The sequence below is a fragment of the Scyliorhinus torazame genome, chromosome 14 (assembly GCF_047496885.1).
Source record: "Scyliorhinus torazame isolate Kashiwa2021f chromosome 14, sScyTor2.1, whole genome shotgun sequence".
NCBI classification, from domain to species: Eukaryota; Metazoa; Chordata; class Chondrichthyes; order Carcharhiniformes; family Scyliorhinidae; genus Scyliorhinus; species Scyliorhinus torazame.
The window spans coordinates 29796739-29812676 of record NC_092720.1 but is presented as its reverse complement, the minus strand read 5'-3'; the positions used below and the strand labels follow the sequence as shown (position 1 = coordinate 29812676).

The 15938-nt window shown below is 46.2% G+C and overlaps 1 long non-coding RNA gene across 1 annotated transcript in view; it reads right to left on the bottom strand.

The window, feature by feature from the left end:
- Window positions 1-484: 484 nt before the first annotated feature.
- Window positions 485-15938, bottom strand: part of LOC140389281 (uncharacterized) — a 79149-nt gene continuing 63695 nt past the window's right edge. Inside the window, exon 5 of the long non-coding RNA XR_011934319.1 lies at window positions 485-2236. This is a non-coding gene — a long non-coding RNA (uncharacterized lncRNA). The remainder of the gene's footprint in view (window positions 2237-15938) is intronic.

Here is a 15938-nt window from a genome sequence, read left to right as displayed (position 1 = left end):
GAGAAAAACTACAATGCTGGAACACTAAAGCTGGGATTTGCCGTGAGATTTTCTCAGCCACCATCAGTGGCGTATCAAGGTTGCTGCCTAGAAAGGTCAGGAAACACATTTGAACAAATTATAATGACAGTAAAGGGCTTCACTGACATATCGCGCACCCCCTCCCCCCACCAAATCGGGATCTCCCCTCTTGCCCACTTGACGTTTACAATAGGTTTTTTGAAAACGGAAACCAGGCGGGGGGGAACCCGTTGGGGGCATATAGGCTGGTATAGCCCCTGGGGGGAGAGGGAGCTGCCTGGGCAGTACCCTGGCACTGCTTCCTGGCACCCTGACACTGACCCATGGCACTCTGTCATTACCCCGTGGCATGTTGCCTTTTTACCCTTTTTTTGAACCACAAGCTGTTTCTTATATTGACCAAATGACCACACAACCAGTATGTTAGCTCAAAACACAGTTTATTAATAACACAAGACTTGTATCTCCATGCAATAATACACGTGGCTCCGGACTAAACTATACCGAACAACTAAGATGACCTTTACTTAACTTCGAGTGACCGGCACTGTGTGCAATAAGGCCTTTATCCAGGTCCACGTGGTCGGTTGGAAGTCTTCAGGTTCGTCTCTGCTGGGCTCGTCCTTCAGGTAGCGATCGCAGGTCCTTGAATTTGGCTAGTTGATGTGCTGCAATTGGTCACACACAGGCCGATCTCTGGTGCGCAGGGCTTTTTATCCTTCCTCTCTTTCACGCTCTTTTGGGTGGTCCTTACTCCAGGTCCAATGGATCGATAGGGTTTCGATCACCCTCATCGATCTTAGCCAATTAGGAGGCAGATACCTCGATGGCTGGGTGGGTCCTAGCTATCATTGTCCCAGGCACGTAGGCTTTTCCAAATAAGGGGGGGGGGGGGGGTGGCGCTGGTTAGTCTGCTATCATTGATGGTCCTTAATGCGAATGCTATTGTCTTGTGGAAAACGGCAATTGATTCACAATGGATGCAAGTTTCAGCCAAGTCTGGTTTTTTTGCACAATACACAGAGGCTGTGTACCTGTCTGTGTCCTAAATTGACCACAATTCTCATGGTCCTTTGCAGGTGGCCATTTTACATGGCTACATTCCGTCCTCTTGATCCTGAATGCAAAGCATGGTGGATCACAGTCTTGATCCCGTAGTCTACCTTATTAAGCCAGCCACTGGTCAGTCAGCTCAGGTTCTACTCTATTCTGTCCTAGAATTAATTGTACAATTTTACCTAATTCATTATTACATACATTCATTAAATCAATTCAGTACTAATAACTATTTCATTCCTAAAATTGGATTCATACAAAACATTTTAACTTAAATTAACATATAAAACAGTTGGTTTCTAACTAAACTTTCTAAACTACACTCATGCTGCTGCTTTTACAGAACAAACTTATTTACAGCATAAACATTTTAAACAGCAACATCACATTCCTTCTTATCCTATTTCATCAGTACAAAGGCACAAATGGCACATTTTAGCAGCAGTTGTTACAGTTGATTGTAAGTAATACATTCTTAGTAGAATTCTATTGGATTCCAAAGAGGGGGGCTCGAACTGTGTATATGGGGGGCCGGGAGGCTTTTGCCTTCCATTTACGGAGTTTGAATGTGAGGACTACACTATAGATTACTGTAATCAGGAGCAGGGTCTCTATTATGTTTGAAAGTGGGTACCATTTGGCAATGCCTTCCCACCAGGTGGGGGTTTCGGTCTCTATCTCTAACAGTTGCTCTGTGGTATCCTGACTGCTGGTGGTCTGTGTGGTGGTGTTGCTCGGGGCTGGCTTAGGACCTACTCTAATTATGTGTTTTGCCAAATTACCTTTAGTGGGTGTCCTGGGGCAATTTTGTCTGATTCCCTGCAATTTTATTTAAACACCCAATTTTGGGGCACCCTTCATGAGTAAGTTCCCACCAATCTTCTGTTCCGGTTGTACTAATTTAACATTCTGAAGTGGACCCGTTGGGCTTTCTGTAAATTGTCCATTGGTTATTGCACCCAAATATGACGCTTGTGTTCTTACGCACCCATAGGGTGCCACTCTCACTTTCCCCTACATCTGGAGGACGGTACCACAGACCGCCAGGCTGCGGAAAGTCTTGGGCATCTTGTGCTCTGAGTTCGGTAAGTGCGGTAATTGGCGAGACGAAGATCATGGGTGCTGGGTTCATCCTGCGGTGTCTGGTCTCCGTGTAATCCTAGGGAATCAAGCATAGTATCATGTCAGTATCGTTGGTTAATATCTGTGTGTGTTAGTCTCTCTCTCTTCGTTCCAATTTCCCTTTACGATTATCACCATGTGTGTCTCCTCCATTTTTTTTTTAATTTGGAGAGGTACTAATCCAAGTGTCTCAATCCAAGTATTCAAGTGTCTCACAACTTGTGTGGTCGATGCGAGGAGAGGGCGGATGCTTTCTTCGACCATTCTCCATCTTTACTAGCAACCACGTGAGGTTGAGGCTTTGCTTAACCAGCTGAATTTCAGGGTGGTCAGTTTTATGGAGTTTCATCTCAGGGGCTCAGAGGTAGCAGCAGTGATCAGCAACCAGTGTTTTAAGTGTACATAGCATTTGGAAGTGACCCGAAGGGGTCTGAAAGAATAGTGGATGAAACAAGGGTTTCAATGTGGAGCGGAAAGGAAGATTCAAGACCTGGCCAAAGCAGCAAAGGGTGTAGTAAACCATTCCAGAGAGCATGATGAGAAACGTGGGGTGCGTGTGGGCTGCTGCGGGACAAGAATGGGTAGGATCCCCGAGTAGGGCGGGGATTAGTGCCGTTACCCCACTACCCGAGCGTGATTGACCAGATAATTTTGGGGCCCTCAGGTCGGGCGGGGATCTTGCCGTGACTCCCTACCTGGGTGAATTTGTAGTCGTATTGTAGTGCATTCAACTGCCATTGGTCAGTAGACCGCGTCTGGTGGTTCAGAAGAGTAATTATGATTGCATAGCCGAGTGTCGGGCTGACATAGATTAAAACCATGTTTCGGAGAAAAGAGGACATTAAAACAAGAAGACGGGCAGGCTCCATCAGAAATTTGGACACCTTAATTCTTAGGTGGTGTCCGTTTCTCATCATCTGGACACCTCAAATATTTGCGTGCATCAGTTCCGTTAAATCATTTCCCAGAAGGGGCTCATCACTTAAATCATCACCTTCTCCTGGTTGCCAGACTCATGTCTGCAGATTCTGGGCGAAAGCCGCGTAGGCCTGTGGGTGGTCCGATTCGTCATGTCCTACCAACCTGTAGGAATTGTCACGATGCCAAAAGGGTGTATCGGGGTTGTCGTGTGATGGAGGGGAGTTGGGAACTGGTGTACTGGAAGTGGAAGCAATGTTGCTGGGTGTAGGAAAAGTCGTTGGGCGGGGATGGTCGTACAAGGGGTCGGAACAATCCAAGGCGTCGCTCCGGGGACTAGGGTAGCTGATGGTGGGGAGGTCGCTAGGGATGGTAGTCAAATCGGGAGGCTCTCATCAGAGTCAAGTTTGAGGTTGAAACCTGTGGGTATGGGCGGAGTCGAGGGGAGAGTGTCGTCCGGAGGAGGGGGGAAGGTTGGAGTGGGCATCGGGCTGAGTCGTCAGTGGGCAGAGCGTCATCCTCTCCCATTACCAGGGCTAAGTGGTGGGCGTGGCTACGTTGTGATCCGTTGAGTTTGAGATGGTTGATGTAGAACCATCCAGTCTTACCGTTGGGGTACGCTATCTTGTACACAGAGGGGGCTTACTTTGTCAGACATGGAGTAGGGGCCTGCGAATTTCGGGGCTAGGGAGGAGCTGGGGTTGTACAACGAGATCATAACTTGCTGGCCGACTGTATACTCTATGGGGTGAACTTTTTTGTCAAAGCTGGCTTTACTCTGCTTTTTCCTAGCACCTAATCGGACAGCAGCAGCTAGTTGTGCCGCTTTAATGTTTTCTGTGATCTGTTGGACTGTTTTCGTGGGTGAGCGCGGTTACTGCGGGATTTGCCAAATTGAGCCCTAATAAATATTCAATGCCTTTCATGGGTCTCCCTGTCATAAGGGTGTGGGGGGTGTGAAACCTGTGGAACTGGAAACTGTGCTCCTGATAACCATGAGAGCAATGGGTTGCACCCTGCCAATGCCTCATGGCACCTGGGCACTGCCGCTGGCACCCTGGCACTGCCCCCTGTTGTCACGGGAGAGATTCTGACCAGCAGGGAGCCAAAGGTGACAGAATAGTTCATCTGGGTTTGCTTCCATTCTTTGATCTTTCGTTGATTTACTTGTCGTTTCCTCAAAATACTTGCCAAGGCCTTTTTTTTATGACTTTGATACTGCAACAGTTGGAAAAATATACTGAAATATTATGTCATGGCTGAAGCAATAGAATAAACTGAGATGAGAGTCACCGGGTTACATCATGTCACTCTACGTCAAAGGTTGCTTTGGTTGGCCCACTGCTACAATCATCAAAGTTAAAACAAAAACATTATGAAACACTGAATCAATTTGAAAGCCATGTGGAGGGTGTACGGTGGCATGGTAACGCAGTGGTTAGCACTGCTGCTGCACAGCGCCAGGGACCTGGGTTCGATTCCCGGTTTGGGTCACTGTCTGCGTGGAGTCTGCACATTCTCCCCGTAGCTGCGTGGGTTTCCTCCGGGTGCTCCGGTTTCTTCCCGCAAGTCCTCAAAGACGTGCTTGTTAGGCAAATTGGGCATTCTGAATTCTCTCCGTGTACCCGAACAGGCGCCCGGGTGTGGCGACTAGGGGCTTTTCACAGTAACTTCATTGCAGTGCTAATGTAAGCCGACTTGTGACACTAATAAAGATTATTATTATATTAGATAGCTTTGGCAAATAGGGCATCAGTAACCTACAAGATGCCATGGTATGGATTCATTTTCGGGATGCCCCCACAACCCTCAAGGAGCCAGAAGTGAAGAAGTTCAAATAGAAGCACTGGCTTGGCATGATGACCAGTGCTACAATGTTTGAGGTCTGCTGTGAGGGGGGCACTATCTGGGACCATCTACCTGGAGAGTCACTGTTTCCTATGGCACTGGATCTCAGTCATCTCCAGGTCGCTTAGTCTTTGGCTATAGATCCTATGCTGAGGGAATAGACTCCATGACCTTTCTGCCCCTTATTCCCCCTCTTCCACCCTCCTGATACCCAGAGCTCTGCACTTCCGGTGGAGGATTTTGCTCCTCATCGTCACCGGACCCAATTTTGGAGTTGTCTTCCCATTGTCGGCTACAGCTTTGTTTGTGCACAGGTGGTCCCTAAGTGTTCCTAGGTGTTTGGGAGCCTTTCCCACTCCTTCTAGATTCCCCACACCATGACCACCCCCCCCCCCCCTCACCCACTCCGACAATCCGAGGTGAGTAATAATCCTCTGTTGTCTCCAAGTGCCAACTGCCCAATCTCTCCACCACTTCTTTTGAGCCAATATCGTCTGTCTCGCAACATTCTCCCTTTCATGGAGCCCACCTAATTCCCCAGGACAATCATGACTGGCTCCTCAGTGTGTGCCACCTTCGTTCACTTGGTCTGCAACAGGCAGGGTTTGCAGGTGGTGCTACTCTGTGAAAATTAGCACATGTCCATTGGCAATGCTCTCCACAAGCTCTTTAACAATTTTACTTGGCCCTTTGTGATCAGTTAAACCTCCCTCCCCCACCCTGTTGAAGCTTCTCGGCGCTAGAAGCGGCATTGGAGCACTGACATAATAGCTGGCTGCCTCCAGCAGAACCTGAAAATTCAACCTGCATTATCCCATAAACAACAACACCTCCTCCACAATAGTCCTCAATACCGGAGACCCGCAAGGCTGCGTACTTGGCCCCTACTATACTCCCCTCCCTGTACACACACAACTGCATGGCAAAATTTGGTTCCAACTCCATCTACAAGTTTGCTGACGACACGACCATAGTGGGTCAGATCTCGAATAACGACGAGTCTGAATACAGGAGGGAGATTGAGAACCTAGCGTAGTGGTGCAGCGACAACAATCTCTCCCTCAATGCCAGCAAAACTAAAGAGCTGGTCATTGACTTCAGGAAGCAAAGTACTGTACACACCCCTGTCAGCATCAACGGGGCCGGGGTGGAGATGGTTAGCAGTTTCAAATTCCTAGGGGTGCACATCTCCAAAAATCTGTCCTGGTCCACCCACGTCGATGCTACCACCAAGAAAGCACAATTCCTCCTATACGCCTTTACCTCCTCAGGAAACCAAGGAAATTCGGCATGTCCACACTGACTCTTATCAACTTTTACAGATACACCACAGAAAGCATCCTATCAGGGTGCATCACAGCCTGGTATCTCAACTGCTCGGCCCAGGACCGCAAGAAACTTCAGAGAGTCGTGAACACCGCCCAATCCATCACACGAACCTGCCTCCCATCCATTGACTCCATCTAATCTCCCGCTACCTGGGGAAAGCGGGCAGCATAATCAAAGACCCCTCCCACCCGTCTTACTCACTCTTCCAACTTCGGGCGGGAGATACAGAAGTCTGGGAACACGCACGTACAGACTCAAAAACAGCTTCTTCCCCGCTGTTACCAGACTCCTAAATGACCCTCTTACGGACTGACCTGATTAACACTACACCCTGTATGCTTCATCCAATGCCGGTGTCTACGTATTTACATTGTGGAACTTGTGTTGCCCTATTATGTAATTTATTTTAATTTTATCTTCTTTTCATGTATGAAATGATCTGTCTGAGCTGCTCACAGAAAAATACTTTTCACTGTACCTCGGCACACGTGACAATAAACAAATCCAATCCAATCCAAACGCTGTCCTGAAAGTCACCCAAAATCAAGCTGAGAATAGTGATAAGCCCATATATCCCTGCCCAAAAATGTAACTGCCACTTTAATATTGCCTTCTTTTTCGGATAAGTCCTTGGCCACTCCTTTATGTCTTATGCTCCCTGACGACATCATCTATTATTTGTCATATGAATTCTGATGCCGCCCAGCTCTACCTCAGCACCACCTCTCTTGACTCCTCCATGTTGCTAAATTATCAGACTGCTTACCCAACACCCAAAACCATTTGAGCAGAAATTTCAATTCACTAACTACTGAATCCATCTCTCACTCAAACAGCAATCTGAGATTAAGCAAGTCTGTTCACAACCTTAGTGTTATATTTGCTCCTGAGATGAGCTTCCGACCTCATATTTGTGCCATTGCCAAGGCCTCCTCGTTCATCGTTTGACTCTGTCCCCATCTCAGCTCATCTTCAGCTGAGCCCCTTATCCATGCCTTCATTACCTTTAGACTCAACTATCCCAATGCATTCCTGGCTGATGGTCTCCTGTATTTCAACCCTCCGTAAACTTTAGATCGTCCAAAGCTCTGCTGTTCATGTCTTAGCTTGCACAAAGACACGTTACCCCTATCACCCCCCTGCCTGCTCACCTACATTGGTTTCCGGTCGAACAATGTCTTGACCTTTTTTCCCGATCGCCTTGCTCTTCCCAATCTTTGTAATCTTCCCCAAACCCACATCTCTCCCAGATATCAATACTCCACTAATTCTGGCCTGTTGTGCATTCCTGGTCATAATTGTCCCACCATTGGTGGTCGTACTTTCGGTTGCCTAGACCTCAAGCTCTGGAATTCCCTCCGTGCACCTCTCCCCTCTCTACCTAACTTGCCCCGATTCTTTAAGCCACTTTTCCAACCTACATCTTTTGGTTATCGGACCGGAACCCTCTTTCTGATTCATCTGAAGTGATGTTGTTTGTATCTGACAAACTAATTCTATTGACATACTTTCGATCGTGGCACACATAGTGCCCATGCATCGACAAAGGTGCAGAAGGTCTCCAGCGAAAAATTAATGCAAATGGGAACAAATTAATGATTTTCTTCTGGCTCAATTATTTCTTCAGAAAATCTGTTCGTTACGGGAGGCCGAAAACCTAAAATGCCACCCTCTCAGTCGAGGCCTGGAGTCACATTCTCAATGCGATATCCTGACCAGGGAAAAGTGTGCAGCATGGGGAGGCCTAAAGGAATGAAAAGGGAGGCACTATTATAATTATGATAGAAAAAAAATCATGAATTTCAGCTAATTAAAACTATTAAATAGCATAATTATATTTGCATTCAATTAAGATTCGAACAGTTATTATCTCTTCATTACAAACACGGGGAATAAAACTATATTAGCTAACGTTAGAGTCTAATGTTGGTTAGAATTCAATAAATCAATTTAGCGTCTGCCAACCCTTAAAGAAAAGTCCTGACGTTGAACAATCTTAATGTGGACCAAAGTTATTTTACAAATGTATCACTTTTGTGTCCTCTTACAGAAATGTATAACTATTTGAATTTTTATTTTGTAAAAAAATCCACTGTAGATAGGAAGCTGTGATTATGCACATAGTGTGTAATTTTTGAACTCATGTTTCAATTGTAGACTGGATTTAATGCAGCTTTGCAACCTTTTTTATTGCAATAAAAAGTGACCCCCATTTGAAATGAAGCAGAACGCTGAAAGCAAAATGCAATTATCTATCCACTTTTTTTTTTCCAAATGTCTAATTGCAGCATTAATAACTACCTTCTGAATTTTGAAGTACAGTTCTATTCAGCAGGAACTTTCAATGTCTGGAAGCGAGAGGCAGGCATTCAATGCTAAATCTGTGTTAAAGGAGGGAGATGTGTAAAAATCGGAATGTATTAATACCGTCACTATGGCAAGCTGGACTTCTTACTGTTCTGGTGCTAAAATCCTATTTATGGATGTTTAGTTATTTGATGTATCGAAGAAAGGGAATGGGAATGGAGAAAGTTTAAATTGTGAAACAAAATTAATTTTAAAAATGAGGCATGTTGATTGGTTTGACCAACAGCACTGGAGTTATTTTTCCTTGGGCCTTCACTTGAATCACCACATATGCTGCAAAAATGGATTTGATTATCCTTCGAAATTAATTCACTCCCTGCATTTTAATACTGCCCTGGAGTATTTCAATTTTTCTACCTTATCTTCCGACATTAAAAACTGTTCAAAGTAGACCTTTTAACCATACTGATAGAATATGGGGCAATGTTTGCATAATATACGCTCACTTCAGTAATGGCTTAATATTGGATCATGGCTTTCAAGCAAAGCATGAATTGACAGAGTGGGACAGTGGAATTGTCTTACCGTCTATTTTTCCAGCTGTTGTGGCTTTGCAAAATAAGCAAATTTAAACAGCAGGAAACACAATACACAGGCATTGAAATTGCTGGCTGACAGGAAGCAGGATGGTGGCGGGAGTAGCCGTGAGCTTATGTTTCAAAATCTTGTAAGAGGCTTTGGCACAGTATCAGACTGCTGGGAAAGCCACTCAGCAGGACATGGAGAATCCATTGGTCTACTCTGTCGTGTTGGGTGTTCCGATATACAAACGAACCAACACGGTTGTAGATGGTACAACTCTGTTTTATCATTCTGTACAATAACAACTGTTAACTTCTGGCTGTGGTTCGTACTTCACCAGTTAACCTGTGGACCCAGCCCTAGCACTATCTTAGTGAGGCACTCAGCACATGGTGTATGTCTGAGTGGCACGCTGTGAGCTCTGTGCTCTGAGCTATCTCCTGCTGGAATGAACGGGAACTGTGGTGTTCTCTGTTTTATAGTGCGTGTGCTCTCACTGGTGATTGGCTGTGATGTTGTGTGTGTGTTGATTGGTCCGTCTACCTGTCCATCAGTGTGTGTGATTGCACCATGATATGTTAATATGGATATCATGCATACTCTTGGTTGTGCTTTCCAGCACAGAGCAAACATATTTGACTCATGATTATTTCTAACTCTCAACCACATATTATCTTGTTTCCATTTGAGCAAAATACACTTTCAGTGGAATAGTCCTTAATCCACATCATCGATCGTGGTACTTTTTATTGATGATAAAGTTTTTTTTTCAAAAGGTGACTGTAATTTTTTTGACTGCTATCGCTATTGATAGCACGCTTTACGAGTCAGGTCGCAGCCCCTCCCGATGCGTGTCCTCCACTCACTTCCGCCGTCGGAGGTCCCGATTGTAATTTTAATGGTCACTTATGCACATTTCTCATTTGAAATATACCTAAGTGACACTGTACTGGGTCTTTGTCACAACGCGTGTGTAACAAATGAGTGACTGTTGTAACAACAAGGGGAGTTCCGCGAGTGCACAGGGAGACACTTATTCAGCTTTACAGCGGCACATATGTTGGGCCCGGTTACACATTACCGGGTCCTTACTCCTTTCCCTTGGCCTCTACAGAGGTTATTACAGTGAAAAATGTTCTACTTCTGCCAGTGGTGGGAATTGGAGCATGCAGTAAATATGACATGGTAGAAAAGGTCAGGGGTAATTTTTCCATTCCTACCCACCATAGGAATCGTCGAGGGCGGGATGGAAAATTTGGCGGACCATTTAAAGTGACCTTGGGCAGGAATTTCCGGTCTGTGGGCAGGCGCGGCCGGACAATCCCTTCATCAGTTTCCCACTGATGGGAAATTAGTTTGGAATTCTGTTCTCTGGTCGCTGACGGTAGGCCAGAATTTCCCACCGATCTATGTCAGGGTCCACATTTGCATTCATTTCCATTTCGTGGAATGCTCATTAAATGGGCAACTGGCCAGAATTGAGCGAAGGTTGGACAGGGAAGGCAGGCTTATGATGGAACGGTGGAGAAAGTGTCCGGGGAAGAGGGGAAGAGTGTCCAGAAATGTGGGGGGGGGGGGGGGGAAGAGTGTCTGGGGAAGTGGAGAGGAATGTCTTGGAGGATGGGGCTGATGGTGTCAACAGTGGGGTCTTAGGGGGAGAACACAGGGTACTTGTGATGGGAGGAAACAGTCACAGTCAGAGGGAGGAGTGGGATATGTAAGGGTGGCACATCCAGGGTGAGAGTCTGGTAAGTGAAGGTCTCATCAGGTGAGTCACTGAGGGAGACAAAACAGGTGGCATGGATAACAGGAGGAGTAAGGGTCAGGGTGGTCATCGGGATGGTAATGGGTGACAGAGAGGAGAGGAATGGTAATATTGGGTGGGTCTGTGGTAATGGGGGGACGACAGCAGATGACAGGGAGGGTAGAAGATGGTGGAGCAAGTATGAAAGGTGTTTGTTCCTGACTCAGAACATTGAGATGCCAGCGGGGTGTGTAGCTGCCCATCATACTGTTCCATTTGCCATCAGCTACAGTCAAAGGCAGAGATAAAGGGAGAGAGGTGGATGCCTGCAAGCACCATGGTTGGTGAAGAGCAGCCAACTCACAACTCCAAACCTGCATCATCCCAGGTGAATGGTCATAGCTGACAAGGAATCACGCAGTTAGTCTTTCTATGCTATCAAGGCATTGGTCTCTCTCTAGTGTCAAGGGTAGTGGAGACAAGCAGAAATGTGTTTGCTTTATGCTTACACCTGGCTCTCATCACCCTGGTTAAAGAGCAATATCTTCATACGCATTCATAAGAACATAAGAACTAGGAGCAGGAGTAGGCCATCTGGCCCCTCGAACCTGCTCCGCCATTCAATGAGATCATGGCTGATCTTTGTGGACTCAGCTCCACTCTCCGGCCCATACACCATATCCCCAAATCCCTTTATTCTTTAGAAAGGTATCTATCTTTTTCTTAAAAATGTTTAAAGAAGGAGCCTCAACTGCTTCACTGGGCAAGGAATTCCAGAGATTCACAACCCTTTGGGTGAAGAAGTTCCTCCTAAACTCGGTCCTAAATCTACTTCCCCTTATTTTGAGGCTATGCCCCCTAGTTCTGCTTTCCCCGACCAGTGGAAACAACCTGCCCGCATCTATCCTATCTATTCCCTTCATAATTTTATATGTTTCAATAAGATCCCCCCCGCATCCTTCTAAACTCCAATGAGTACAGTCCCAGTCTACTCAACCTCTCCTCATAATCTAATCCCCTCAACTCTGGGGTCAACCTCGTGAATCTCCTCCAGTGCCAATATGTCCTTTCTCAGGTAAGGAGACCAAAACTGAACACAATACTCCAGATGTGGCCTCACCAACACCTTATACAATTGCAGCATAACCTCCCAAGTCTTGAACTCCATTCCTCTAGCAATGAAAGACAAAACTCGATTAGCCTTCTTAATCACCTGTTGCACCTGCACACCAACTTTTTGCGACTCGTGCACCAGCACACCCAGGTCCCTCTGCACAGCAGCATGTTTTAACATCTTACCGTTTAAATTCATGTATGAACAGGCGAAACACCAGTCTCTGGTCAGACAAGATATCCTTTACCTGGAAGGGATGGGGTGGGGATACCATGTCCGGTCGGAGGCCAGGTGAAGGGCTTAGCACCTACCTGCTAGCTTTGAGAAGCATGAAAGCTGTAAAGGACCTAGTCACTTGATATATCACTTCATTTCATTCACATGTTCACTGAGACATCAACGATGCAGGCTGATGAGGTGAAGGAGGGCCCATCACCATTGGACACAGCCATGTGGAACATGGGACTAAGCAGCAAGGGGCAGTGGGGGACTCTTTAAGATAAAGAGGCTGGCAAACATGGACCACTGCAACAATGAGCATTGGCCCAACCATGAGTGTGTCACCAGTGGTTCTGATATCTTGAGATGAACGAAAGGCAATGCTGGAGGCGGCTTTAATGACCAGGAAGTCAGAGATAGGAAATACAAAGGATTTATTTAACTTAACATAAAGTCTGCCCACGACAGTAATTATTTACACTTCACAGTCTCCGTTGGGACTACCAACATGCCGGTCCCTGCTTGGGCCTGCTTCCGGCCACTACTGAGAAAGTTCATATTCGACGGGATCCATGGGGAGATCAATTACAGTTTCCCCGAGGGCTTCATAGGGGTTATTACACCATCCTTATATGTCCCAGGATGTGATTGCTCACATCTGTGAGCTTCTCCCGTAGGAGCTGCAGCTGCAAGAACTCTGGAGGAGTTCCGGGCCTGCAATGATGGAATATGTGTGTGGGTGTTCATTCAAATAGGGCGGCAGGACATTCGACCCCATGAGGTATTGGCAGAAGCTTTCCCGAGCTCCTCACAAATGCAGAATTAATTAATTAACTGAAAAGTGGAAAATCACGGATGTCCACTTGCCCCACCACCCAACGGGAATTATGACGGCTTTTCCGCCCTTAGTCTGCAGAACAGAAAATTCCACCCGATATGTTTCATGTGAGAATACCGGATCATTGTGGAAAATTCTGAATGTGTATCTTTTCGAAAATGTGACTTTAGTTTGACACTTGAGGTTGGGGAAGAGTTAATTCTCTCTTTATGTGTGAGGGCTATGGCTGGTAGAGCTGGGAACCCCATAGTTATTCATAACACATGGCTATCAAAGAGTTAGCTTGAGTTTGGGGAGGGCTGTGAAAGCCCTCTCAGTTCTCTCGGTTTCTTAGTAAAGTTAAGCCTTTATGACCATTTAATACCCTTGAACTTAATATTGTGGTTTATATATAGGAAATTAAAAAGCAATTTAAATGATTATATAGTAGCTGGGCAAAATTGTTTCCTTTTAGGTATAACTTTTGTTTGTTGCTAAAATCATTGCTATCAGATGATATGTTCCCTAATATTTAGATGCCAATGGGGGCCGGTTTAGTTCAGTGGGCTAGGCAGCTGGCTTGTGATGCAGAGCGAGGTCAGCAGCGTGGGTTGGATTCTTGTACCGGCTGAGGTTACTCATGGAGGCCTCGCCTTCTCAACCTTGCCCTCCACCTGAGGTGGGGGATCCTTAGGGTAAATCACCCCCAGTCAGCGCTCCCCCTCAAAGGGGAAAGCAGCCTATCGTCATCTGGGACTATGTTTTCCCTAGAGAAGCACTTCTCTCTCCCTCAATTCCACCCTCTGGTGGAGGGGTCTGATGGGGGTCTCTGGTGGAGTGGCTTCTGGTGGGGTGGGCAGGAATTGCATTGTGGGGGGGGCAGAGGCTGTACGATGGAATTGGGGGGCACCTACCTTAAATACTTATCCATTTGGTCCATCGCCAGGTCCACTGCATCAGTGCCGCGCTGGGAAATACTTGTACCAATCCATACCCAAGTGAATCCTGGCTTAAGGGCCAGAGAATCATAGAGGCATGGAGAATCCGATGCTCAGCCCGTTAATAGCTCAATGCTGCCGCCAGTGGTGGATTGGAGCATCAGAAATGGGGCGCCGATCCCCTTTGTTGCCCGTCGCTGTATTCTCCGCCGCATCGGGAACTCTGCTATCGGCGATGGACAATCCAGCCCATTATTAACTCTATCACAGAGAGTATGAAGATTGCCTTAGGAAAATAAGGATTCAACAGTGGGGAGCAGTTTATACTTAATTTTGATGTCCAAGGAATACGATCTCAAGGACATTACTCACTACTGAAGCAGGGGGATGGGGTAGGGGTTGCGTCTCTTATGAATACAGTCTTTGATTCATTAGCTTTTGGTTGGCGTTCGTGGACAGTAAAAAGGGGAAGACATTTTAAAGGCCAATGAAACACAATATACATTTTACTGTTCTGCCTTTTATGTATGAATTATCAGCTGTGTTTGCCGAGTAGCTTGTTATTACTTTTTTGGGCGAAGGAGCATGCTTCGAGATTAAATTAATATTGCGCCAAAAGTTGACAATGGCCCTAACTTATAATAATGTAATAATCTTTATTGTCACAAGTAGGCTTACATTAACACTGCAATGAAGTTACTGTGAAAAGCCCCTAGTCGCCACACTCCGACGCCTGTTCGGGTACACGGAGGGAGAATTCAGAATGTCCAAATTACCGAACACCACTTATTCCAGTACTTGTGGGAGGAAACTGGAGCACCTCAAGGAAACCCACGCAGACACGGAAAGAACATGCAGACTCTGCTCAGACAGTGACCCAATCCAGTAAGGGGTTTAATTTCTTCTGCTGATGCAGTGGTGAAGGCTATCGAGTAAAAGTTCCTTTGTAGTCTACTTGGTAAAATCAACCATTAGTTGTTCAAAATAGATCAGTTAACAATTCCATTAAGATAGGACATCAAAAGAATTTCACACACGTTCTTTAGCAGAGTGCTACCAAAGGAAATTAAACCCCTTTGGGCCCATTTAATTAGGTGCCTGAAAATTTATAACGTTTTTATCAATTTGCAAACAGTAGCAAAGCTCCTTCCAAAAACAGACCGGTGCCTGGGCTCTGGGCTGGTACCTTAAGAACATAAACCAGGTGACGGTGGGTGAACCAAGAGCATAACTGGAGCGTACTGGAGCGTTAATGTCTGTGTCAGCTAGAACAAGTTAAAATCAACCCCCCAGCGAAATGGATACACAGATACATAGAAGATAGGAGCAGGAGGAGGCCTTTTAGCCCTTCGAGCCGGCTCCGCCATTCATCACAATCATGGCTGATCGTCCAACTCAATAGCCTAATCCTCTTTCCAAGTGCTATGTTCAGCATCAACTACTTCCCGTGGTAATGAATTCCACAGGCTCACCACTCTTTGTGTGAAGAAATGTCTCCTTATCTCTGTCCGAAATGGTTTACCCTGAATCCTCAGACTGTGACCCCTGGATCTGGATACACCCATAATTGGTACCATCGTCCCTGCATCTATCCTCTCTAGTCCTGTTAGAATTTTATAAGTCTCTGTGAGATCCCCCCTCATTCTTCTGAACTCCAGTGAGAACAATCCCAAACTAGCCAATCTCTCCTCATATGACAGTCCCGCCAACCCTGGAATCAGTCTGGTAAACCTTCGCTGCACTCCCTCGAGAGCAAGAACATCCTTCCTCAGAGAAGGAGACCAAAACTGCACACAATACTCCAAGTGTGGCCTCACCAAGGCCCTGTACAATTGCAGCAACACATCCCTGCTTCTATACTCGAAATCTCTCGCAAAGAAGGCCTTCTTTACCGCCTGCTGCACCTGCATGCTTACCTTCAGT